This window comes from Mobula hypostoma, chromosome 22 (assembly GCF_963921235.1).
Source record: "Mobula hypostoma chromosome 22, sMobHyp1.1, whole genome shotgun sequence".
Lineage (NCBI taxonomy): Eukaryota > Metazoa > Chordata > Chondrichthyes > Myliobatiformes > Myliobatidae > Mobula > Mobula hypostoma.
This window is the reverse complement of record NC_086118.1, coordinates 40,685,735-40,710,387: the sequence shown is the minus strand read 5'-3', so window position 1 is coordinate 40,710,387 and position 24,653 is coordinate 40,685,735. Positions and strand designations below refer to the sequence as shown.

The window sequence follows — 24,653 nt, the reverse complement described above, 5'->3', positions numbered from 1 at the left end:
CTCCTCATATTCTAAATCCTTCATCTCTGGAATCAATCTGGTGAACCTCCTCTGCACCGCCTCCGAAGCCAGTATCCTTCCTCAAGTAAGGAGACCAGAACTGCACGCAGTACTCCAGATGCGGCCTCACCAGGACCCTGTACAGTTGCAACATAACCTCCCTGCTCTTAAATTCAATTCCTCTAGCAATGAAGGCCAACATTCCATTTGCCTTCTTGATAGCCTGCTGAACCTGCAAACCAACCTTTTGTGATTCATGCACAAGCACTCCCCAGTCCCTCTGTACAGCAGCATTCTGCAAATTTTTACCATTTAAATAATAATCTGCTCTTCCATTTTTCCTTCCAAAGTAGATGACCACACATTTACCAACATTGTATTCCATCTGTCAGACCCTTGCCCACTCACTTAACCTATCTATATCTCTCTGCAGATTCTCCATATCTTCGGCACAATTTGCTTTTCCACTAAATTTAATATCACCAGGAAACAGAGATACAATACACTTGGTCCCCCCTTCCAGATCGTTAATGTATACTGTGAACAGTTGTGGGCCCAGCACTGACCCCTGCAGCACGCCACTCACCACTGACTGCCAACCAGAGTAACACCCATGTACACCAAATCTCTGCTTTCTATTAGTTAACCAAGCCCCTATCCATGCTACGAGGGGTGATTGATAATTTTGTGGCCTAAGGTAGAAGGAGTCAATTTTAGAAAACCTAGCACATTTATTTTTCAACATAGTCCCCTCCTACATTTACACACTTAGTCCAGCGGCTGTGGAGCATACGGATCTTGGACCTCCAGAAGTTGTCCACAGCAGGGGTGACTGATAAGTTTGTGGCCCAAGGTAGAAGGAAATGGGTTATACAGCTCTCGTTACCTGCACATGCAGTTCAACTCTTTGAGTGATTATGCAGAAAGTTTGAAGTTAATAACTCATCTCTTTAATCTTGAGAATGTATTAAGTCTTGTGTTCAGGTTAACAAATGTCACTGTGATGACCACCTTTCTTAATAAGATGCTTAGATCTTTTAAAATGAATGATACACAAGTGGAAGAGGTTTTCCACAGTTATGTGGCTGTGATGCATATACTGTATAAACAGGAATGTACAAAGGAGATTAAACAGGAAAAAACCATTGACGCAAAAATGGGACAAAAGTGTACTGTTATTGATCTATTATTGTTGCGTGTACCAAGATACAGCGATTAGCTAGCGTTGCAATCAGTTGATACAAATCAACTCAGTGTGAAACAATAACGATGTAGAATAAAGTGTAAAAACTACTGAAAATGTGGAGTCCTGGTAAACGATAAGAAGGTAGACTGTGTGGCTAAGCCTCCATCTTATCATACAGGAGATCTGTTAAACAGTCTGACCTTCAGTGTACTGTGCTCACATTAACCATCAAGTACCCATTTATACTAATTCCATTTCATTCTCTACACATTCCCATTAAATCTGCCTAGATTTGCCACTCAGACGCTCACTAGGGGAAACTTACAGTGGCCAGTCGACCCAAAAACTCAGTTGTCTTTGGGGCGTGAGAGGAAACCAGAATATAGAACACAGGCCAGGAACAAACTCTTTGGCCTCAGCTGTTGTGCCAACTATGGTGCCGAACCAAAACTAATCCCATCTGCCCGCATGTGGTCTGAGGAGGAAACCCACATGGTCACAGGGAGATCATGCAAATCCAGCACTAACATCACTGGAGGTCGGGACTGAGGTCAGGTCATTAGAACCATGAGGAAGCACTTCCACCAACCTCCCCTCTATTCTGCTCTGTGTTAGAGATCTGTAAAATCAATGTTTTCCCTAAATTTTAGATTATGAGAACACTCAGTCCTCATTTATCGTCGTTTAGAAATGCATGCATGCATTAAGAAATGATACAATGTTCCTCCAGAGTGATATCACAGAAAAGCAGGACAAACCAAAGACTAACACTGACAGAACCGCATAATTATAACATATAGTTACAGCAGTGCAAAGCAATGCCATAGTTTGATAAAGAGCAGACCATGGGCACGGTAAAAATAAGTCTCAAAGTCCCGATCGACTCCTGAATCCCCGATAGCAGGCGGCAAAAGGGGGAAACTCCCTGCCATAAATCTCCAGGCACCGACAACTGCCGATGCATTGGAAGCACCCGACCACAGCCGACACTGAGTCCATCCGTCCGAAAACTTCGAGCCTCCGACCAGACCCTCCGACACAGCCTCCTGAGCGCCATCCTCTGCCAAGCACCTTCGACTTCGCCCCGGCCACCAAAACAAGCAAAGCCGAGGATTTCGGGGCCTTCCGCTCCAGAGATTCCGATTACCACACAGTAGCAGCGACAGCGAAGCAGGCATTTCAGAAGTTTCTACAGATGTTCCTCTGTACTCTCACGTCTGTCTCCATCAAATCAGAATTGTGCACGGTACCCTACTTGACACATAACAAATATCATTCACCGGAGAGGCCGCACACGCTGCGTCACGTCGTCATCTTCTCCTCCTCCATTGTATATGATAACATGCAGATCAATGGATGTATACATTTCTCAGGAATTGTTTAAGAAAATGCAAGAGTCCCATCCAACAGTCCAATATTTATTCATGAACCAAAATACCTGACTATTTAACTCAGTGCTGCTCTTGAGGTGTAGTGGGCTAGAAAATCTCGCCTGTGTGTATCTGTGGTAGTATTTTTAATAAAGATTTACTGGCTGTAAAGTACTGCAGGCTGTTCTGGAGATGTGAGGTGTATGGAGTCTTCGTCATCAGAAGAATGTACGAGGAAATGGAAGATATGCTCCCCAGTAGTACCCACACCCCCATCACCCCATCACCCCAATTCCCTCAGCTGTTTCGGGAAGATGTGGAAGAGACTAGATGGGGGGGAAACAACATCTTCCTCAAGTGATGGGTCATGAATAAGAAGTCAGTTTAGGCAAAAAATTCACATGGTGATCGACAATGACAAAAGCTCTGATACAGCAACACTTCAATAAAAATGTTTAGTGAGTGGAAAGCTGAAGTAAAAAAATGCACATAATATAAAATATTAATCTTTTTTAGTGGTGTGAAATGGATGTGGTCTTGCCAGAGCCAGCTACATAATTGCAGCATATGTGGCCTATGTTTTGTGAGTATGTACCCCTTCAAGAAATGTGGCATGTGAACATGTTGCTCCAACTGTTTCAGTTCAGAACCAGTCCATTTGTGTACTGTGGCCAGCACAGTAGCGTAGTAGTTACCACAGAGCTTTACAGTACCAGTGACCCAGGTTCAATTCCCGCTGCCGTCTGTAAGGAGTGTGCACGTTCTCCCTTGTGGGTTTCCTCCGGGTGCTCCGGTTTCCTCCCGCAGTTCAAAGATGTACAGGTTGGTAGGTTAATTGGTCATTGTAAATTGTCCCGTGATTAGGCTAGAATTAAATCGGGGGGGGGGGGCTGCTGGGAGGTGTGACTCAAAGGGCTAGAAGGGCCTATTCCATACTGTATCTCAATAAATAAATAAATAAACAAACAAACAAATAAAGCAAGCAAACAAGTACATATTTGCAAGTTAGTTTGCTTAATAGAGCATTTTGTTAATTTAACTTACTGCTATCCCTCAGTTACTTAATGAACAAATGAGGTAAAGATGCTGAGGTAATGGTAAACAAATCAAAACAAAATTATTGCATAGATTATTCTTCTTTGCTTTGCTTCCTCTCTTTGCTTTAACGGTAGTTAGCATTCCAATGACTACCAGGAATCCTGTGGTAGCTCAGCTGAGAGATGATCCTTCATATCTCAACAGCTGGCAAATGGGATCATGTCAGGTGACTTCTTCTTGACCATGGTCTGCAGGTAACGTGTGGCAGAAGGGAGCCTGGGTAACTTTGGCGTTGCGTGGCCATGATCATTTTCAGACAAGTGTTGATATTCTAGCAGTGACCCCCGCCAAATCCAAACCATAGATGCGGAATCGTTGAAATTCTGTGGTTAAGCAACATCTCATCTGGTGATCCACCCTCTGAATAATGTAAGTGTTGAAATACCAATCGGAAGATTTATTTTTCTCAAAGAGGAGGATAACTGGCTTGCAATATTTTACTCTGTTAATTAATGATAGATTTCAGCAGCAAGTAAGCATTGTGCTATTATTTCACATCTCAGTTGGCAGCTTGTATTTGATATTCCCGGATTGTGTAATCCCATTAGAACCACTTGCGTTTAACACAGCTGTATTACCATGCATTACGTTAACAAGAGCTGATTAAAATGAGGTTAAGCACACACTAGCGTAATAGACACTAATAACACTGTTGATGGTCTGACCTCTGTTGTGCATTAACTATTTAATTGCTTAACAAGTGAGAAGCAAGAACTACTTTATATATATAAACCTGTTCAAGTGTTGCTGATGACTAATCAGGTTCTATTTATTAGCACTAAATGTGGTCTCCATAACAATGTGTTTCATGTGATGGCTTAATTGGTATTGAAACCAAGCAAGCTTCTGCACTGTATATTCTAGATAATTCTATGTTTCAATAGCAGTAACCAAAACAATCCATTCCAGCATTGTGTTAAGAAGGGAAAGCAAGATTATTCCACTGCTTTAAGGAAGTAAGTACTGTAATTAAATTGTTAAAGCAAAATCTGCAGATGCTGGAAATCTGAAATAAAAACAGAAACTGTTGGGAATACCTAGGAGATGAGGCAGCATTTATGGAAATTAATAAATCAAATTTATTGCAAGGGAGGAATAACTAAATAATTTATAATCTATATTTTGACCTTGAATGTCAAGACGCATGCTTGACTACGTTGAGTCTCTGTTGTGTCTATGTTTAGATTAGCAAGGAATAAATTTGTGGGCCTTGAAAAGGAAGAAGTTTGAGCTGAGAGGCTGGGGACCTGATCAATGAATGGGAACCCAGTGACTATTGGACCCACTGTATTACCAGAGTAGACACCGCTGTGATACTATTGATCTACACATTCACTGCTTACGATCAATTAATTTGATTTCAAATGCATTCTTCCTTTCTTAGAACATTTTAAGTTTAGAGGCATGTCTCTCTCTAAAAGTGTACAGCACCATAACTTTCTGTTTACTTATTGGTCCACAGAATGCGGATATAACTATCAACGTCAGCATTTATTGTCCATCCCTCAATGCCTGAACTGAACAAACAGGTAAGAGTGGGTCTGGAATCATATGTCTGACAGATCTGATGAGGATGGCAGATTGGATTCCCTGGTGGATACTAGTGAACACAATGGGCTGTATGACAATCCAGTATTTTCACAGTCACCATTCATGTTTCTGTCAGTTTAATTCCAGATCTATTTAATTAATTGAATTTAATTTCTGCAGGGGCTTTCAAGTGATTTGAACCTACTTCCCTGGATCAATGAACCAGGCCTCTAATGTAATCCAACCAGGATGCTGTTATGGTATGAGACATTATAACTCCACCCTGTGTCTCAGTATCTCTTTCACCAAATTATTGGAAAATGTATTCAGTGGCCACTTTATGAGGTACACTTTCACACCTGCTTGTTAATGCAAATATCTAATCATCCAATCAGTGGCTCCAACTCGATGTATAAAAGCATATGGACGCAGTTAAGAGGTTCAGTTGATGTTCAGACCAAACATCAGAACGATGAAGAAATGCGATCTAAGTGACTTTGACTGTGGAATGATTGTTGGTGCCAGATGGGGGGGGGAGGGGGAATGTTGACTCAGACCATGAGAGGCCTGTGTCGGGCATTTTCATGCCTTACAAGGCGCAGATTGGAAGTCTGTGTGGGGCGCCACTCCTCAAGGGCACAAACACGCTGCCACAGCTGAGGCTTGAACTAGCGACCTTGAGATAATTAGACAAATGCCTTAACCACTTGGCCACGTGCCCAACACTTGGTGGTTTGAGTATCTCAGAAACTGCTGATCTCCTGGGATTTTCACACACAACAGAGAATGGTGCGGGAAATGGAAAACATCCATTGGGTGGCAGTTTTGTGGGTGAAAATGCTTTGTTAATGAGAGGTCAGAGGAAAATGGCCAGACTGGTTCAAGCTGGCAGGAAGGTGACAGTAACTCAAGTGACCATACATTACAATAGTGGTGTGCATCACTGAATGTACAGCACATCGAACCTTGAAGTGGATGGGCTACATCAGCAGAAGACCACGGCCACTTCATTTAAGTACAGGAGGAAGACTATCAAAGCTTGCAGTGGAATTTTGACCTCTGCAAAAATGGGCTGAAAATGGCAGATGGAATTTAATGCAGTTAAGTGTGACGTGTGGCACTTTGGGAGGACAAACCAGGGTAGGTCCTTCATATGAATTGTAGGGCACTGAGGAGTGCAGTAGAACAGAGGGTTCTGGGAATACAGATCCAATAATTTATGGAAAGTCGCATCACAGGTAGATAGGGTCATAAAGAAAACTTTTGGTACATAAGACTTCAAAAATCAAAGTACTGATTACAAGAGTTGGGATGTTATGTTGAAGCTGTACAAGATGTTGATGAGGCCTAATTTGGAGTATTGTGTATAGTTTTGGTTATCTACCTACAGGAAAGATGTAAGTAAGATTAAAAGAGTGCAGAGAAAATTTACAAGAGTGTTGGAACAGATGTAGGGGAGAAGGAAGTAAAAGAAAATAGTAAAGTTGTTTGCACTGTTAGTGATAAACAGAGAGTAAGAGGTGGAAAATTTCTTAAATGCATTTATTTTAATGATAGGAGCATTGTAAGAATGTTGGATGAGCTTGCAGCATGGATTTGATACCTGGAAGTATGATGTTGTAGCTATTAGTGAAACATGGTTGCAGGAGGGGTGTGATTGGCAACTAAATATTCCTGGATTTCGTTGCTTCAGGTGCGATAGAATCCGAGGGACAAGAGGGGGAGGTGTTGCATTGCTTGTCAGAGAAAATATTACAGCGGTGCTCTGGCATGATAAATTAGAGGGCTCGTCTAGGGAGGCTATTTGGGTGGAGCTGAGGAATGGGAAAGGTGTAGTAACACTTATAGGGGTGTATTATAGACCACCTAATGGGGAGGGAGAAGTGGAGGAGCAAACGTAAGGACATAGCAGATATTTGTAGTAAGCACAAGGTTGTGATTGTGGGAGATTTTAATTTTCCACACATAGACTGGGAAGCCCATAATGTAAAAGGGCTGGATGGTTTGGAGTTTGAAAAATGTGTGCAGGATAGTTTTTTGCAGCAATACATAGAGGTACCAACTAGAGAAGGGGCAGTGTTGGATCTCCTGTTAGGGAGTGAGATAGGTCAGGTGATGGAGGTATGTGTTGGGGAGCACTTCGGGTCCAGTGATCACAATGCCATTAGTTTCAATATAATTATGGAGAAGGATAGGTATGGATCCAGCGCTGAGATTTTTGATTGGAGAAAGGCTAACTTTGAGGAGATGTGAAAGGATTTAGAAGGAGTGGATTGGGACAAATTGTTTTATGGGAAGGATGTAATAGAGAAATGGAGGTCATTTAAAGGTAAAATTTTGAGGGTACAGAATCCTTATGTTCCTGTAAGGTTGAAAGGAAAGGTTAAAAGTTTGAGAGAGCCATGGTTTTCAAGGGATATTAGAAACTTGGTTTGGAAAAAGAGAGATATCTACAATAAATATAGGCAGCATGGAGTAAATGAGGTGCTCGAGGAATATAAAGAATGTAAAAAGAATCTTGAGAAAGAAATTAGAAAAGCCAAAAGAAGATATGAGGTTGCTTTGGCAAGTAAGGTGAAAATAAATCCAAAGGGTTTCTACAGTTATATTAATAGCAAAAGGATAGTGAAGGATAAAATCGGTCCCTTAGAGAATCAGAGTGGACAGCTATGTGTGGAACCAAAAGAGATGGGGGAGATTTTGAACAATTTCTTTTCTTCGGTATTCACTAAGGAGAAGGATATTGAATTGTGTAAGGTAAGGGAAACAGGTAGGGAAGTTATGGAAACTATAATGATTAAAGAAGAGGAAGTACTGGCACTTTTAAGGAATATAAAAGTGGATAAGTCTCTGGGTCCTGACAGGATATTCCCTAGGACCTTGAGGGAAGTTAGTGTAGAAATAGCAGGGCCTCTGACAGAAATATTTCAAATGTCATTAGAAACGGAGATGGTGCTTGAGGATTGGCGTATTGCTCATGTTGTTCCATTGTTTAAAAAGGGTTCTAAGAGTAAACCTAGCAATTATCGGCCTGTAAGTTTGACATCAGTGGTGGGTAAATTGATGGGAAGTATTCTTAGAGATGGTATATATAATTACCTGGATAGACAGGGTTTGATTAGGAACAGTCAACATGGATTTGTGCGTGGACGGTCGTGTTTGACAAATCTTATTGAATTTTTTGAAGGGGTTACTAGGAAAGTTGACGAGGGTAAAGCAGTGGATGTTGTCTATGTGGACTTCAGTAAGGCCTTTGACAAGGTTCCACATGGAAGGTTAGTTAGGAAGGTTCAATTGTTAGGTATTAATATTGAAGTAGTAAAATGGATTCAACAGTGGCTGGATGGGAGATGCCAGAGAGTAGTGGTGGATAACCGTTTGTCAGATTGGAGGCCAGTGACTAGTGGTGTGCCTCTGGGATCTGTACTGGGTCCAGTGTTGTTTGTCATATACATTAATGATCTGGATGATGGGGTGGTAAATTGGATTAGTAAGTATGCAGATGATACTAAGATAGGTGGTGTTGTGGATAATGACACACATCAAAGTTGCTGGTGAATGCAGCAGGCCAGGCAACATCTCTAGGAAGAGGTACAGTTGACGTTTCGGGCCGAGACCCTTCGCCAGGACTAACTGAAAGAAGAGATAGTAAGAGATTTGAAAGTGGGAGGGGGAGGGGGAGATCCAAAATGATAGGAGAAGACAGGAGGGGGAGGGATGGAGCCAAGAGCTGGACAGTTGATTGGCAAAAGGGATATGAGAGGATCATAGGACAGGAGGCCTAAGGAGAAAGAAAACGGGGAGGGGGGGAGAACCCAGAGGATGGGCAAGGGGTATAGTGAGAGGGACAGAGGGAGAAAAAGGAGAGAGAGAAAAAGAATGTGTGTATATAAATAAATAACGGATGGGGTACGAGGGGGAGGTGGGGCATTAGCGGAAGTCCCCCTTTTACCCCATCCATTATTTATTTATATACACACATTCTTTTTCTCTCTCTCCTTTTTCTCCCTCTGTCCCTCTCACTATACCCCTTGCCCATCCTCTGGCTTCCCCCCTTCCCCCTTTTCTTTCTCCTTAGGCCTCCTGTCCTATGATCCTCTCATATCCCTTTTGCCAATCAACTGTCCAGCTCTTAGCTCCATCCCTCCCCCTCCTGTCTTCTTCTATCATTTTGGATCTCCCCCTACCCCTCCCACTTTCAAATCTCTTACTAACTCTTCTTTCAGTTAGTACTGGCGAAGGGTCTCGGCCCGAAACGTCGACTGTACCTCATCCTAGAGATGCTGCCTGGACTGCTGCGTTCACCAGAAACTTTGATGTGTGTTGATTGAATTTCCAGTATCTGCAGATTTCCTTGTGTTTGTGGATAATGAAATAGGTTTTCAAAGCTTGCAGAGAGATTTAGGCCGGTTAAAAGAGTGGGCTGAAAGATGGCAGATGGAGTTTAATGCTGATAAATGTGAGGTGCTACATTTTGGTAGGACTAATCAAAATAGGACATACATGGTAAATGGTAGGGCATTGGAGAATGCAGTAGAACAGAGGGATCTAAGAATAATGGTGCATAGTTCCCTGAAGGTCGAATCTCATGTGGATAGGGTGGCGAAGAAAGCTTTTGCTATACCGGCCTTTATAAATCAGAGCATTGAGTATAGGAGTTGGGACGTAATGTTAAAATTGTACAAGGCATTGGTGAGGCCAAATTTGGAGTATTGTGTACAGTTCTGGTCACTGAATTATAGGAAAGATGTCGATAAATAGAGAGAGTACAGAGAAGATTTACTAGAATGTTACCTGGATTTAAGCACCTAAGTTACAGAGAAAGGTTGAATAAGTTGGTTCTTCATTCTTTGGAGCATAGAAGGTAGAGGGGGGACTTAATAGAGGTATTTAAAATTATGAGGTGGATAGATAGAGTTAACGTGGATAGGCTTTTTCAATTGAGAGTAGGGGAGATTCAAACAAGAGGGCATGAGTTGAGAGTTAGGGGGCAAAAGTTTAGGGATAACATGAGGGGGAACTTCTTTACTCAGAGAGCGGTAGCTGTGTGGAACGAGCTTCCAGCAGAAGTAGTAGAGGCAGGTTCGATATTGTCATTTAAAGTAAAATTGGATAGCTCTATGGACAGGAAAGGAATGGAGGGTTATGGGCTGAGTGTAGGTCGGCGGGACTAGGTGAGAGTAAGCATTCCGCACAGACTAGACGGCCTATTTCCGTGCTGTAGTTGTTTTATGGTTATATGTTTGCTGGGATTTGAGGACCTGAGTTATAGGAAAGGTTGGAATAGTTTAGAACTTTATTCTCTAGAAAGTAGAATATTGAGGGGAGATATGAATGAGTAATACAAAATGATGAGGGCTATAGGTAGAATAAATACAAGCAGGCTTTTTCCACTGAGGTTGGGTGAAACCACAACTAAAGGCCATGAGTTAAAGGAGAAAAGTGAAATGTTTAAAAGGAACATGAGGGAACTTTTTCACTCAGTGGGTGATGAGAGTGTGGAACAAGCTGCCAGTGTAAGTGGTTTGATTTCAACATTTAAGAGAAATTTGGATAGGTACATGGATGGCAAGGATATGGTGCAGTTGTAGGTCGATGGGACTAGGCAGATTCACGGTTCGGCACAGACTAGATAGGCTGAAGGGCCTGTTTCTGTGCAGCAGTGTTCTATGACTCTATGACTGCTGCAGCCAGAGCAGAAGGTCACATTATACAAGTAGCGTGGTCCTTACCAATATGTGTTGCGTTACTGGATAGTTCCTCTCTCCATTTGGAATTGGAACTAGAAGTTGTTTATTATTGTCATGTATAACGAGGTTCAGTGAAAAGCTTGTCTTGCACACTGTACATACAGATCAAAACATGACACTGTGCACTGAGGTAGAGCAAAGCAAAACAATAACACAGTGAAGAATGTATGGAGGAGAAAAAACAGTGGATGTTTTAGGCCGAGACCCTTCATTGTCCTGATGAAGGGTTTTGGCCCAAAATTTTGACTGTTTATTCTCCTCTATAGATGCTGCCTGACCTGGTGTGTGTGTGTGTGTGTGTGTGTGTGTGTGTGTGTGTGTGTGTCCGTTTCTCTGGATTTCCAGCATCTGCAGAATCTCTTGTGTTTACAGAGTGCAGAACAGTGTGTAACAGCTGCAAAGGAAGCACAGAGTAGGTAAACAATAAGGTGCTAGGTAACAACGAGATAGATTTTGCCCCACATTTATCGGTGATTAGCTAGCAGCTTCTTCGAGGAAAAGAAACAAGATGATGCATAAAAGGTAACTGAAGAGAACAAGATGATATCTGGAAAGAAACAACAGTGTGCCTAATGCATTCCTATTCATGAAATAGCGATTACATGCAAACACTAATGCACAACAGTACCATAACATTAAATTGGTTTAGTCAATGACAGAGTGGATTTATGCAATACATCATTTTAAATTAATTCCAATTACCAAGAACTGCAGTTTGAATCAGGCTTCGCCATGCTTAATTACCTGTCTGAAAGCAGATTAGCTGGATTTAAGCTCACCAGTCACTTAGGCGTGCAGGTTGATAATCAACTCCAAGGTACCTGAAGTATGACAAACAGCAAATAGGTTAGGGGCTTGGGGTAGATATAAGTATTTGCTGCTCTTGAGAGTGAAGGCATTTCTAATGCAATTTTGCATCTGCAACATACAATCTCATTCTATATGCAAATTGTCGCCAACATGATGTTTGATATTTTGAACGGACACTCTTGTGCAGAACGATACACGGCCTGCTGAGGGGAGAGCAGAAGGAAAATAGGTCTACAGTACGTCTATGGTACTCAGAGGAGGAAATGATGATGTACCTTGGATGATTGCTTTGGCCCGGAGATCAGCAGGGTGGATTCAGCACACACAAACAAATCAGGCCCAGATTGCAGTCAACTTTTTCTTACTTCCTTCACAGGACATGGGTGCCATTGGCAAGGCTAATGTTGAAAGGCATGGACAAGGTGGATGTGGCAAAGTTGTTTCCCATGATGGGGGAGTCTAGTACGAGAGGGCATGACTTAAGGATTGAAGGGTGCCCATTCAGAACAGAGTTGCGAAGAAATTTTTTTAACCAGAGGGTGGTAAATCTATGGAATTTGTTGCCACGGGCGGCAGTGGAGGCCAAGTCATTGGGTGTATTTAAGGCAGAGATTGATAGGTATCTGAGTAGCCAGGGCATCAAAAGTTATGGTGAGAAGGCGGGGGAGTGGGACTAAATGGGAGAATGGATCAGCTCATGATAAAATGGCGGAGCAGACTCGATGGGCCGAATAGCTCCTTTGTTTTGTCTTGTCTTATGGTAATCGCTACCTCTCCTTGTCCCTGAACTCTGTATGTTGATGCACCATTTCACTGAGTGGTTAGAAGTCACCCAGTTCACCATAGGTTTGGAGAACTGATTCAGAAATTCTGATTAATAAAAATAGGTTCCCTTTCCTGAAGCATTTAATGAGCCTCATGGATTTAAATCTAGAGTATAACTCAATGGTTGTGCATTATGAATGTTGATACAAGAATTTTAATCCAGATTATTTAATTAACCAAATTTAACATCTAAAGTGAGAGGGATTAAGTTCATCTAAGATGAGAGGGGTTAAGTTCAAAGGAGATGTGCGGGGCAAGTTTGTTTTACACAGACTGGTGGGTGCCAGGAATGCTTGGCCTGGGGTGCTGTGAGGGCAAACAGATCAGAGGTGTTCAAGAGGCTCCTGTGTAGGCATGTGAAAGTACAGGCAGCGGAAGGAAATGGAGACTGTGCAGGTTGAAGCGATTAGCTTAGTTTGGGCATTTGGTTACCAATGTTTTCACAGATGGCTGTGGAGGTCAAGCCATTGGGTAAGTTTGAGGCAGAGATTGATTGACTCTGGATTATTTAGGGCATGAGGGGATGCGTGGAGAAGGTAGGAGATTGGGGCTGACGGGGAAATGGATCGGCCATGATGAAATGGTGGAGCAGACTCGATGGGCCAAATGGCCTAATTCTGCTCCTATATCTTATGGCCTTATGGCTGTTGGTTTGGCACAACTTTGTGGATCAAAGGGCCTGTTCGTATGTTCTAAATTCACCAGCTACTTGAGTCAGGAGTCAGATTGACCTCATGTCAGTAGATTATTAGTCCAGGGTTTTGAACTCCTGGTCGAGCAAAAAAGCTCGGTGTTTCTGCCAGCCAGCCAATCCACCGGCGAACAACCTCCTCTGACTGGGGAAATTTAGATGATCTGGTCAGTGCCAGGTTAGGCTGATAATTTCTTCCTGCCTATGTTAACGCTTCCCAAGTTAGCTGATGGAAAGAAGAATTCCTTGTGTTAGGCATTCCCTCAGATTTGGGGATGACTAACTTCCACTCTTTGGTTTTGTGGATTCCGAGTTGGCTCAAATGTGGGAACAGCAGACAGTTATGAACCACAGATAGGACAGTGGTAAGCAACTGGATAGGTGGTGGGTAGTTTTTGAGGGTGTTCACTCTTTCTGTCACTCATGGTCTTGAATTCAAGTTTCCAGATACAGTCCCAATTATGCCTACTTCCCTCTGGCGAGGTATTGGCGGGGGCATAGGGCGGAGGTTATGAGCTACAGATGCCCAGTAGTGAAGGGGATGTTGCATTTCTTCAATGAATCTTTGAGCACATTCTTGAGTATTTTCCTCAGTCCACCTGATAATCTCTCTCAATGACACAAACTAAAGTAGAGTTTGGTGTCAGATATGTAAATGTCCGACATGAAATGGAAGGGAATAAACAGAGTTAGCTACGGATATTGACCGCTGCCGCAGTGGTTGGTGTGACGCTATTACAGCTTGACACGTTGGAGTTCAGAGTTCAATTCTGGCATCCTCTGAAAGAAAGTTTGTACTTGCTTACAGAGCACAAGAGTCACCCACATCACCATGGGTTTGGAGAACTGAACGCCATGTGCGCGTGGATTTCTTCAAGGTGCTCTGGTTTCCTCCCACAATCCAAAGGTGTTAATAGGTTAATTGGTCATTGTAAATTCCCCCTGGGGGGTGGGGTGGAGATAAGTCTCTACCAAAGGAGGAGTAAGGTGTTCCTTCCCTTCGCTAGACTGCAGGTCGCCCTTGGGCAAGGTGTAGCACCTACTGATCTCATCCGATCAGGATCATGTGAAGCCATGGGAGCAAGTGGTGGATAGTCATATGTGCAGTTGATACATATCACAAGTCCTGGGTATGTGACCATTGACGCCAGGTAGACAATCTCTGAAGAGTATTGATTATGGCTGGGTTCACCTGTCTTGTAAAGATACTACCCAGAAGAAGACAACAGCAAACTACTTCTGTAGAAAAATTTGCCTAGAATAACCGTGGTCGCCCATGTCATACGACACGGCACATAACGTTAATGATGAAATTGCTCCATGGGCAGGCTAGGGTTAAATCGGTAGATTGCAAGGGGGTACATATTGAAGAGCCAGTAGGGCCTGTTCCACGTTGTGTCTCAATAAATAAATAAATAAATAAATAAATAACTGATGTGGCCTGTATAACTTAGCTAAAAGCGTATTACTAGGGGCTCAGTTCCAGGAATCTTGGTCTGATCATGAGATAAGACAAGCAATATCAAAGTGGTTTCCAATTAATTCAATTTTGGTGATGCATATCCATTCCTTGGTTTATAGGATGCCGGTATAAAAAAAGATCTAAATTCATTGGAACTGTCTTAAGTCTTTGGTGTGTTGCCATCAAGAAGTTTAAAACATAGTAGATTAATCAACACACATCACTGATTCCAAATTTCCCAAAGAATATTTGAACCAAGGGAAAGGTTTTCTGGTCTGGACAATACATATGTGATGCTCAGTTATATTGGCTGGTATATGTCTAGGGGAAATCCCACCCAGCTCCTGCCTCAACGCTTCCCACGGAGTCAGTTGCTGCACCAATGCCACCCGAATCAATCCCAAACACCAATCACCAGCCAGCACACACAGTACGTTTTACCAAGTACACTTTATAGATATTACTAAGTCTATGACATTAATATAAATTCGATACAGAAAAGGAAGTAATGGAAAAAAAAGCGCCAGACTTATCAAAGTCCAAGTTCTTCGAGCGCAACCGTTGGAGCTCAGTTAATTCCTGACGACTACCCGGATCCTGTCGACTCACAGCTCGGGACCACCCGAAGTGATCGACCGGAGCCTTGCCGCAAGTCCGCCGTCTTCCCCGTCTCTCGTCCGACTCCCCCCCAAAAATCCCGTCCGCCGTCCTCCCCGTCTCTCGTCCGACTCCTCGCCAAAACCCCGTTCCCAGTCATATGAGACAGCATTATCATCCAAAAACAAACTGATACATGAACACCCATTGGCTAATAGCACCCTGCTGTCTGTATTAACCCAAGCAAATGTCTAGCTAGAGACTTTCTCAGCATTTAACATAACAAAGAAGCCATTTTAAATTTAACATACAAAAAAAAGAAAGACCCCGTACACATACATGATCATAAAATGATTTAAGAAAGACATTTTATGATTTTGATGTTGGTACTGGTTTATTATTGTCACATGTACCAAGATACAATGAAAAGCCTGTCCTACATACTGTTTATACAGTGCAAATTGTTACATGGTGCATTGTGGTAGCACAAGGTAAAACAGTAATGATGCTGGATAAAAGGTAAAAGCTACAGAGAACGTGTAGCAATAAGCAATAAACTTCAAGATCACAGTGAGGTAGATTGTGAGGCCAAGAGTCCATCTTGTCGTGGAAGAGGTCCATTGAAGTGTCTGCTAACAGTGGGATAGAAGCTGTCTTTGAGCCTGCTGGTATGGCTTTCAGACTTCTGTATCTTGCACTTGATGGAAGAGGGGAGAAGAGGGAATGCCAGGGTTGGTGGGGTCTTTGACTGTGCTGGCCGCCTTACTGCAGCAGCAAGAAGCATAAAAAGAGTACACAGATGGGAGGCTGATTCCTGTGTGTGCCGAGCTGTGTCCACAACTGTAGTTTCTTGCTATCATGTGCAGAGCAGTTGCCATACCAAGATTTCTATACAGAATGATTTCTATGATGCATTGATAAAAATTGGTAGGAGTCAATGGGGAAATGTTGAATTTCTTTCGCCTCTTGAGGAAGTAGAGGCACTGATGAGCTTTCTTGGCTGGGACACATCAACGCGGTTGGAACAGGACAGACTTCGGTGAAGTTCACACCTCTAGGAAACTTTATTGCAAGTATCAGGTAGAGAAAGTGATGCACTATCAATTACTCCAAAAGACTGGAAGTAGAGTAAATACTGAAAGGCTATTATTAACAGTAAGTGGACCAACGTCCATGCTGAGTATCTGCCCTGGACTGAGGGAGGAGCAGTGACACAATCGCCTTTATTCAGGGGTCTGTAGGAGGAGCCACAGGAGCAGTCAGCAGAGGGGCATGTCCAGACAAGTATACATGGTTTACCATAGAAAGTTATCCCACTTCCTTTTGTTTCAATATACTGTATAAGTTCTTCAAGACAGCTTAAAATCTTTAATAAAACATATAACCGAACAAGCTGAGACTCAGTTTCTCCAGAAGTTACTGTTTAAGGTTTCTGCCTGCCGTTCTTCACTACTCGGAACACACACAAAATGCTGGAGGAACTCAGCAGGTCAGGCGGCATCTATGGAGCAGAATTAACCAATTGGCATTTCGGGCTGAGATTTGATCTTGTCTCAAATGTTCTTGGCCAAAATGTCCACTGTTTATTCCCCTCCATTGGTGCTGCCTAACCTGCTGACATGATGAGTGCGTCGCTCAAGACTTCCAGCATCTGCAGAATCTCTTGTGTGTTCTTCACTGTGACCTTGCTGCTCACTCTAGTCCAACGTGGAAAAGAATGTGCAGGGCAATACGTTACACAGTAATCATTCTCAAAGGTGCAAATCACAAGGTGAAGGGTAACATAATGTAAATATTGCAGTTTTGGTCTTGTTTTCTGCCCTGTCCTCTACACTTTCCAGAAATCATTGCTACTTCTGCAGTTGATTCATGGTGCATCTTTCAATGAACCAGATTTATGGATATTTATCTCTCAGTTATCTAAATATGACTGCTTTAACTATCTCCAAAAATGGCCAGGAAATTAAATAGAGGATCTGGCAGGATGGCCGTTCAATCAAAGGAGTCAAAGATGGCGGCACACTGGGACACAGTCAAAGGTGTAGTTGTTCGTCCTGTACATCTTTGTTATGATCACAAGTCATTTCTGAATACTAAGAACATCACATATAGCAGGACTATCCTATCAGTAAATTTCTCGATAGCATTGAAGCTGAACTTATTGCGTACCGCTGCTGCGTTGTCTTCTGGACTTGTGTACCATCGTGCCGAATGATTGTCTCGGACTATTTTAGTGGGATCGCAAGACCCTGTTAGGTATTAGTGATGTAGTATTCTACAAGTCCAGTTCACTCGTTCATTGCTGAGACTGAAGGCAGGGGAGCTGCATTGCCTCAGATGTGGGAAGGACTAAGCCCAGGTGGCAAGTTCTCCTGTTGCAGCCACCAAGTTGGTGTGGGAGAGCCTCCGTGGAACCTGCTAGAATCAATACTGAGTTGAGGCCTGCTCTTCCCACCAGTGCTCGGTGTTTGCTCGGTGCTGCCCTCTGGTGTTCGCTTGGTATTGCTCACTCAGTGGAAGAACAAACCAGACCAGGACTCCAGTCGTACCACTTGGGGATTTGGCCAATATTATTTTTTTCATTGTGACTGTATGTGCTATTTGTGCTAGGTGCAATGTGCTGTTGATAATGTGTGTTGCACTTTGCCCCCAGAGGAAATTCCAGCATCTGCAGATTTCCTCGTGTTTGCCCAGAGGAATGCTGTTATGTTTGGCTCTATTAATGTATGGTTGAATGGTAGTTAAACTTGAACTTGAATTTGACTGTAGCACGGAATCAAAGCCCTGCAAATGACATTTTATAATTATTTTTATTCAAAGCCCTGCCATCTGACAGCTACAGAAATAGAAAATGTATAATTATCTAGTCGTGTTTGACCTTTGGGTTGCATTTATCTGGATTCAAATGACTATTCAGACTTGACACTCATCTTCCCACACAGCCGCCTACACGTTCCCCAATGGGCTGTGTAGGCCCTATTAAATTGGCCAGCCAAACTCAGAAAGAACCCAGTCAGATGTAGCGAGGCAAAACAGTGAGTCTCTCATCCAGCCTACTGCTGAGGCCCTGCCCCTAGAGTAAGGTCTTTGATCAGTAGAAAAGCTGAGAGGCTTTGTTTTTCTAATAGAGCTCCAGTTTTTCTAACAGACTATTAAAGTTGTTGTAAATAATTTTAAGATTAAAGTCATTTATAAGGATTAAAATCATTTAATTAATTCATCATCATCATTATGTGCTATGTCATATGATGTAGACAATCATAGTCCAGACCATGAGTGTTCTTGGCAAATTTTTCTACAGAACTGGTTTGCCATTGCCTTCTTCTGGGCAATGTCTTTACATGACAGGTGACCCCAGCTATTATCAATACTCTTCAGAGATTGTCTGCCTAGCAACTTGTGATATGCACCACCTGCTCCCATGGCTTCACGTGACCCTGATCGGGGGTCTAGGCAGATGCTACACCTTGCCCAAGGGTGACCTGCAGGCTAGCAGAGGGAAGAAGAGCCTTACCCTTCCTTTTGTAGAGGTGTATCTCTACCCCACCACCTATTAAATAATTAAAAATAGACTATTAAGATTTTAGTTAGATTCTGGGTTCCCTAGCATTTTTGGGTGACTACTTGCATCCCCTTTTGTGATAGAAGAAGTGAAACAAACCAAGTGTGGAGGCTGCAGCAAATGTTACATCGGACAAACCGGGAGAAAACTATCCACAAATGTCCATGGACATCAACTGGCTGTAAAGCAGCTCGACCGACTCTCCCTAGTCACTACCTACGAAGATCGAGAGGGACACAAATTTGACTGGGCATTAATGAAAGTCACGACGCAAGCAAACACAAGAGAATTCCTAGAAGAGTGGTTTCCCGTGAACAATTCTGTGAAAAACATTGGACCTCAATCCTATTTAAGAGCCGACGCAGGTAAGATTCCAAACCACAACACACAAAGTTTGCCACACAACCAATCAGCAAGGAGACTTCCTCCACACATCAGAACTGAGTTTCTGAAATGACGTTGAATCAGTGGATTGAAAAGTATATAAAAGCCAAGCATTCAGAGGACACACCACAATCAACAGTGCACTGACAATGTCTCCTCACATGGTGATGAAATGTTTGCAAATAAATTGACGAGATTGGAGAACAACCTAACCCAACCATTGACCAGCCGAGCTACGCATCTTCTTAATTATATCTAACCAAAGCAGTTGTTTAATAGTTCTGCAATTTCTCTGTTCTTATCATGAATTCCCCTCTTTAGAATCAGAATCAGAATCCCTTATTATCGCCAAGTATGTGGACACATACAGGGAATTTGATGCCAGTTTCCCTGAGCTCTTGCTGTACAGAAACAAAAAGCAAACAAAACAATAGTGCAAACAATCGTGAACTATATACAATGAGGTATACCTGTGTATGTACAGGTGGACTTGGTTTATAATAGACTAAAATTCAAGTGTTCATAAGACTGATGGCATACGGAAAGAAACTGTTCTTGTACCTATTTGTCCTGGCATTCAGTGATCTAAAGCGCCTACCAGAAGGAAGGAGTTGGAACAGGTGATGTCCACGGTGTGATGGGTCTACAATGATGCTGCTTGCTCGCTTCCTGACTCTAGATGTATATAAGTCCTGGATCGAGGGCAGCTTCATCATTTTATCACTGCAGATGACTCCATTAATCTTTTCTTCATGGATATTGTTAGAAGCTTTCAAGGTGAAATTTTACTTTTAGTTTTTATTATATTTTTCTTGAAGGATTACTTTTATTTTCTATTTTGCTCTTTTAATTGATTTCTTTATCCTGATGAAATGAAAGTGCATTTGGAATAGCGGTTCAGTTACAGTGCTATAGTGGGTGATGGTCCATCATTCAAATGTATCACATCAAGAGTACTTGGACTGCAATGGATTTGACTTAACACTCTATGACTACAAATTACAATGGTAGATAGAAAATGCATATCAGAAGGGCAATGTTAAAATACGTATAGGGGATTCCAATACGCAGGCAGATTGGGAAAATCAGGTTGGTGCTGATTTTGGATCCAAGGAGAGAGAATTTGTAGAATGCCTACCAGATGGCTTTTTAGAGCAGCTTGTGGTTAAGCCCACTAGGGGATCAGCTGTTTTGGATTGGGTATTGTGTATAAACTAGATTTGATTAGGGAGCTTAAGGTAAAGGAACCCCTACGAGGCAGTAGAATTCAACCTGCATCTTGAGAGGGAGAAGCAAAGGTCAAATATATCAGTATTACCGTGGAGTAAAGAGAATTACAGAGGCATGACAGAAGAGCCGGTCAAAGTTGATTGCAAGGGGACACTAACAAGGATAACGACAGAGCAGCAATGTCTGGAAGTTTTGGGAGCAATTTGGAAGGCATGGGATAGATACATCCCAAAGAAAAAGTATTCTAAAGGCAAGATGACACAAACATGGTTGATAAGGGTTGACATTTATGCTTTATACTTTATTGTCGCCAAACAATTGATACTAGAACGTACAATCATCACAGCAATATTTGATTCTGCGCTATCCACTCCCTGGATTACAATTATTAAATATTAAAAATAGTAAAAATTAGTAAATATTAAAAATTTAAATTATAAATCATAAATAGAAAATAGAAAAATGGAAAGTAAGGTAGTGCAAAAAAACCGAGAGGCAGGTCCGGATATTTGGAGGGTACGGCCCTGATCCGGGTCAGGATCCGTTCAGCAGACTTATCACATTTGGAAAGAAGCTGTTCCCAAATCTGGCCGTACGAGTCTTCAAGCTCCTGAGCCTTCTCCCGGAGGGAAGAGGGACGAAAAGTGTGTTGGCTGGGTGGGTCGTGTCCTTGATTATCCTGGCAGCACTGCTCCGACAGCGTGCGGTGTAAAGTGAGTCCAGGGACAGAAGATTGGTTTGTGTGATGTGCTGGGCTGTGTTCATGATCTTCTGCAGCTTCTTCCGGTCTTGGACAGGACAACTTCCATACCAGGTTGTGATGCACCCCAGAAGAATGCTTTCTACGGTGCATCTATAAAAATTAGTGAGGGTTTTAGGGGACAGGCCAAATTTCTTTAGTTTTTTCAGGAAGTAAAGGTGCTGGTGGGCCTTCTTGGCAGTGAACTCTGCTTGGTTGGACCAAGTCAGGTCATTTGTGATATTGACCCCGAGGAACTTAAAGCTTTTGACCTGTTCCATTTGTGCACCACCGATGTAAATTGGGTTGTGAGGTCCGCTACTCCTTCTGAAGTCAACAACCAATTCCTTCGTCTGGCTGATGTTGAGGGATAGGTTATTGTCTTCGCAGCATGCCACCAGGTTCTTAATATCCTCTCCGTACTCAAACCCATCATTACCCAAGATACGGCCTACAATTGTTCTTATATATTGAATTTGATGGAAATTTGGCTACACAATCATGGGTGTACAGTGAGTACAGCAGGGGGCTGAGTACGCAGCCTTGTGGGGCACCGGTGCTCAGAGTGATTGTAGAGGAGAGCTTGTCCCCTATTTTTACAGCCTGGGTCCTGTCTGTGAGGAAGTTGAAGATCCAGCTGCAGATCTGAGTGCTAAGACCCAGGTTCCGGAGCTTAGGAATCAGTTTATTTGTGACAAAGCCAGCATAAAAGCAAAAGAGAGGGTAAGTAATATTAGTGGGAAGCTAGAGGATTAGGAAGCTCTTAAAAACCAACAGAAGGCAACTAAAAAGCATAAGTAGAGAAAAGATTAAGTATGAAGGGAACCTAGCCAAAAGTATCAAAGAGGATACCAAAAGTTTTTTCAGGTATATATAGAGTAAAACAGAGGCAAGAGTAGATATTGGACAGCTGGAAAATGACACTGGAGAGGTAGTAATGGGGGACAAGGAAATGGCAGATGAACTGAATAAGTATTTTGTGTCTTCACTGTGGAAGACACTAGCAGTATGCCAGAAGTTCAAAAATGACATGAGACAGAAGTAAACGCAGTTGCTATTACTAGGGAGTAGGTGCTTAGGAAACTGAAAGGTCTGAAGGTAGATAAGTCACCTGAACCAGATGGACCACAATGCAAGTTTCTGAAAGAGGCAGCTAAAGAGATTGTGGAGGCATCAGTAATGATCTTTCAAGAATCACTAGATTCTGGCATGGTTCCAGAGGACTGGTAAATTGTGAATGTCACTCTGCTCTTCAAGAAAGGAGGCAGGCAGAAAAAGGGACAGTTAGCCTTACCTCAGTGGTTGTTCAAATCAATTGTTAAGAATGAGGTTTCGGGGTACTTGGAGGCACATGATAAAATAGGTCAAATTCAGCATGGTTTCCTTATGGGAAAACCTTGCCTGACAAAACTGTTAGAATTCTTTGAGGAAATAATAAGCTGGATAGGCCAAGGAGAATCGGTGTATGTTCTGTGCTTAGATTTTCAGAAGGTCCTTGATGAGGTGCTGCACATGAGGCTGCTTAGCAAGATAATAGCCCATGGTGTTCCAGGAAAGAGTAATAGCATGGAGAGAGCATTGGCTGATTGGCAGGAAACAAAGAGTAGGAATAAAGGGAACCTTTGCGTTGGGCACGTGGCCAAGTGATTAAGACGTTCGTCAGTGACCTGAAGGTCGCTAGTTTGAGCCTCAGCTGTGGCAACGTGTTTTTTCCCTTGAGCAAGGCACTTAACCACACATTGCTCTAGTGTCTGTGCGAGGAGTGGTGCCCCACACAGACTTCCAATTTGCGCCTTGTAAGGCATGAAAATGCCTGACGCAGGCCTCTCATGGTCTGAGTCGACGTTCCCTCCTCCCCCTCCCTCCCCTTTCTGATTGGCTGCCGATGACTAGTGTTTCGCAGGGGGTTGGTGTCGGCACCACTTCTTGTTATGTTGTATGTCAATGATTTGTATGACAGAATTGATGGCTTTGAGGCCAAGTTTATGGATGATATAAAGAATGGTGGGTGGAGAGGTTGTGTTGAGGAAGCAGAGAGGTTGTAGAAGGAGTTAGACAGATTAGGAGAATGGGCAAAGAAGTGGCAGATGGAATATAGTGTCGGGAAGTGTATGTCATGCACTTTGATAGAAGGAACACAAGCATAGACTATTTTCTAAACAGAGAAAATTCAAAAATCCAAGGTGCAAAGGGATTTGGGAGTCCTCATGCAGGATCTCCTAAAGGTTAACTTGCAAGTTGAGTCGGTGGTGAGGAAGGCGAATACAGTGTTAGGGTTCATTTTGACTAGGATATAAAAACAAGGATGTAATCCTGAGGCTCTATAAGGAACTGGTGAGGCCTCACTTGGAGTATTGTCACCAGTTTTGGGCCCCTTATCTAAGACAAGATGTGCTGACATTGGAGAGGGTTGAAAGGAAGTTCACGAAAATGATTCCAGGAATGAAAGGCTTATCACATGAGGACCGTTTGCCGGCTCTGAACCTATACTTGCTGGAATTTAGAAGAATGAGGCGGTGATCTCTTTGATCCCTAACGAACGTTGAAAGGCCCAGATAGAGTGGATGTGCAGAGGACGTTTCCTATCGTGGGGGAGTCTAAAACCCGAGGGTACATCCTCAGAACAGTAGGATGCTCATTTAGAACAGAGATGAAGAGGAATTTTTTTACCAGTGGGTGGTAAATCTGGGGAATCTGTTGCCACAGGCGGCTTTGGAGGCCAGGTCACTGGGTGTATTTAAGGCAGAGGTTGATAAATTATTGATGTCGGGGCATGAGGGGATAAGGGGAGAAGGCAGGAGAATGGGGCTGAGAGGGAAAATGGATCAGCCATGATGAAATGGCAGAAAAGACTCAATGGGCCAAATGGCCTCATTCTGCCCCTATGTCTAATGGACTTGCGTTTGTATCTGCCAAGCAAATACAGCAAATTTACAACTTTCAATCCACTTCAATGGCGAGGGAGTCAGTGAGATTCTATTTTCACATCCTAGGGAAGATGTAACCCTGACGACACTTTTTAGATGTCTGCGTGTATCATGTAATTGTGCCTTGTTTGAAATTGCTGCGGCATTCATTTATTTATTTATCTATTTGTTTATTTGTTTGTTTGTTTATTTATTGAGATACGGCACAGAATAAGTCCTGCTGCCTAGCAACCCCTGATTTAACCCTAGCCTAATTACGCAGCAGTTTACAATGGCCGTTTGACCTAGCGACCGGCTCGCCTTTAGACTATGGGAGGAAACCCACGCAGTTACAGGGAGAACGTGAAAACTCCTCACAGACAGTGGTGGGAAACGAACCCAGGTTGCTGGTACTGTAAAGCATTGCGCTAACCACTACACTACCATGCATTTACAGTACTTGTAAAAAAGAATGCCATTAACATCCCCAGCATCTTGACAACACTCTTCCTG

General features: G+C 42.8%; 1 protein-coding gene across 3 annotated transcripts in view; it reads left to right on the top strand.

Annotated features, from left to right (window-relative positions):
• The first annotated feature begins 3,893 nt into the window (after window positions 1–3,893).
• Window positions 3,894–24,653, top strand: part of LOC134336530 (retinal rod rhodopsin-sensitive cGMP 3',5'-cyclic phosphodiesterase subunit gamma) — a 32,530-nt gene continuing 11,770 nt past the window's right edge. For 2 of the 3 annotated variants that reach the window (XM_063030808.1, XM_063030806.1), the window contains exons 1-2: window positions 3,894–4,023; window positions 5,117–5,183. The gene's annotated coding sequence lies outside the window, so the exon portion shown is untranslated. Of the gene's footprint in view, window positions 4,024–5,008; window positions 5,184–24,653 lie in introns of those variants that run through there. The other variant, XM_063030807.1, reaches the window with a different exon arrangement.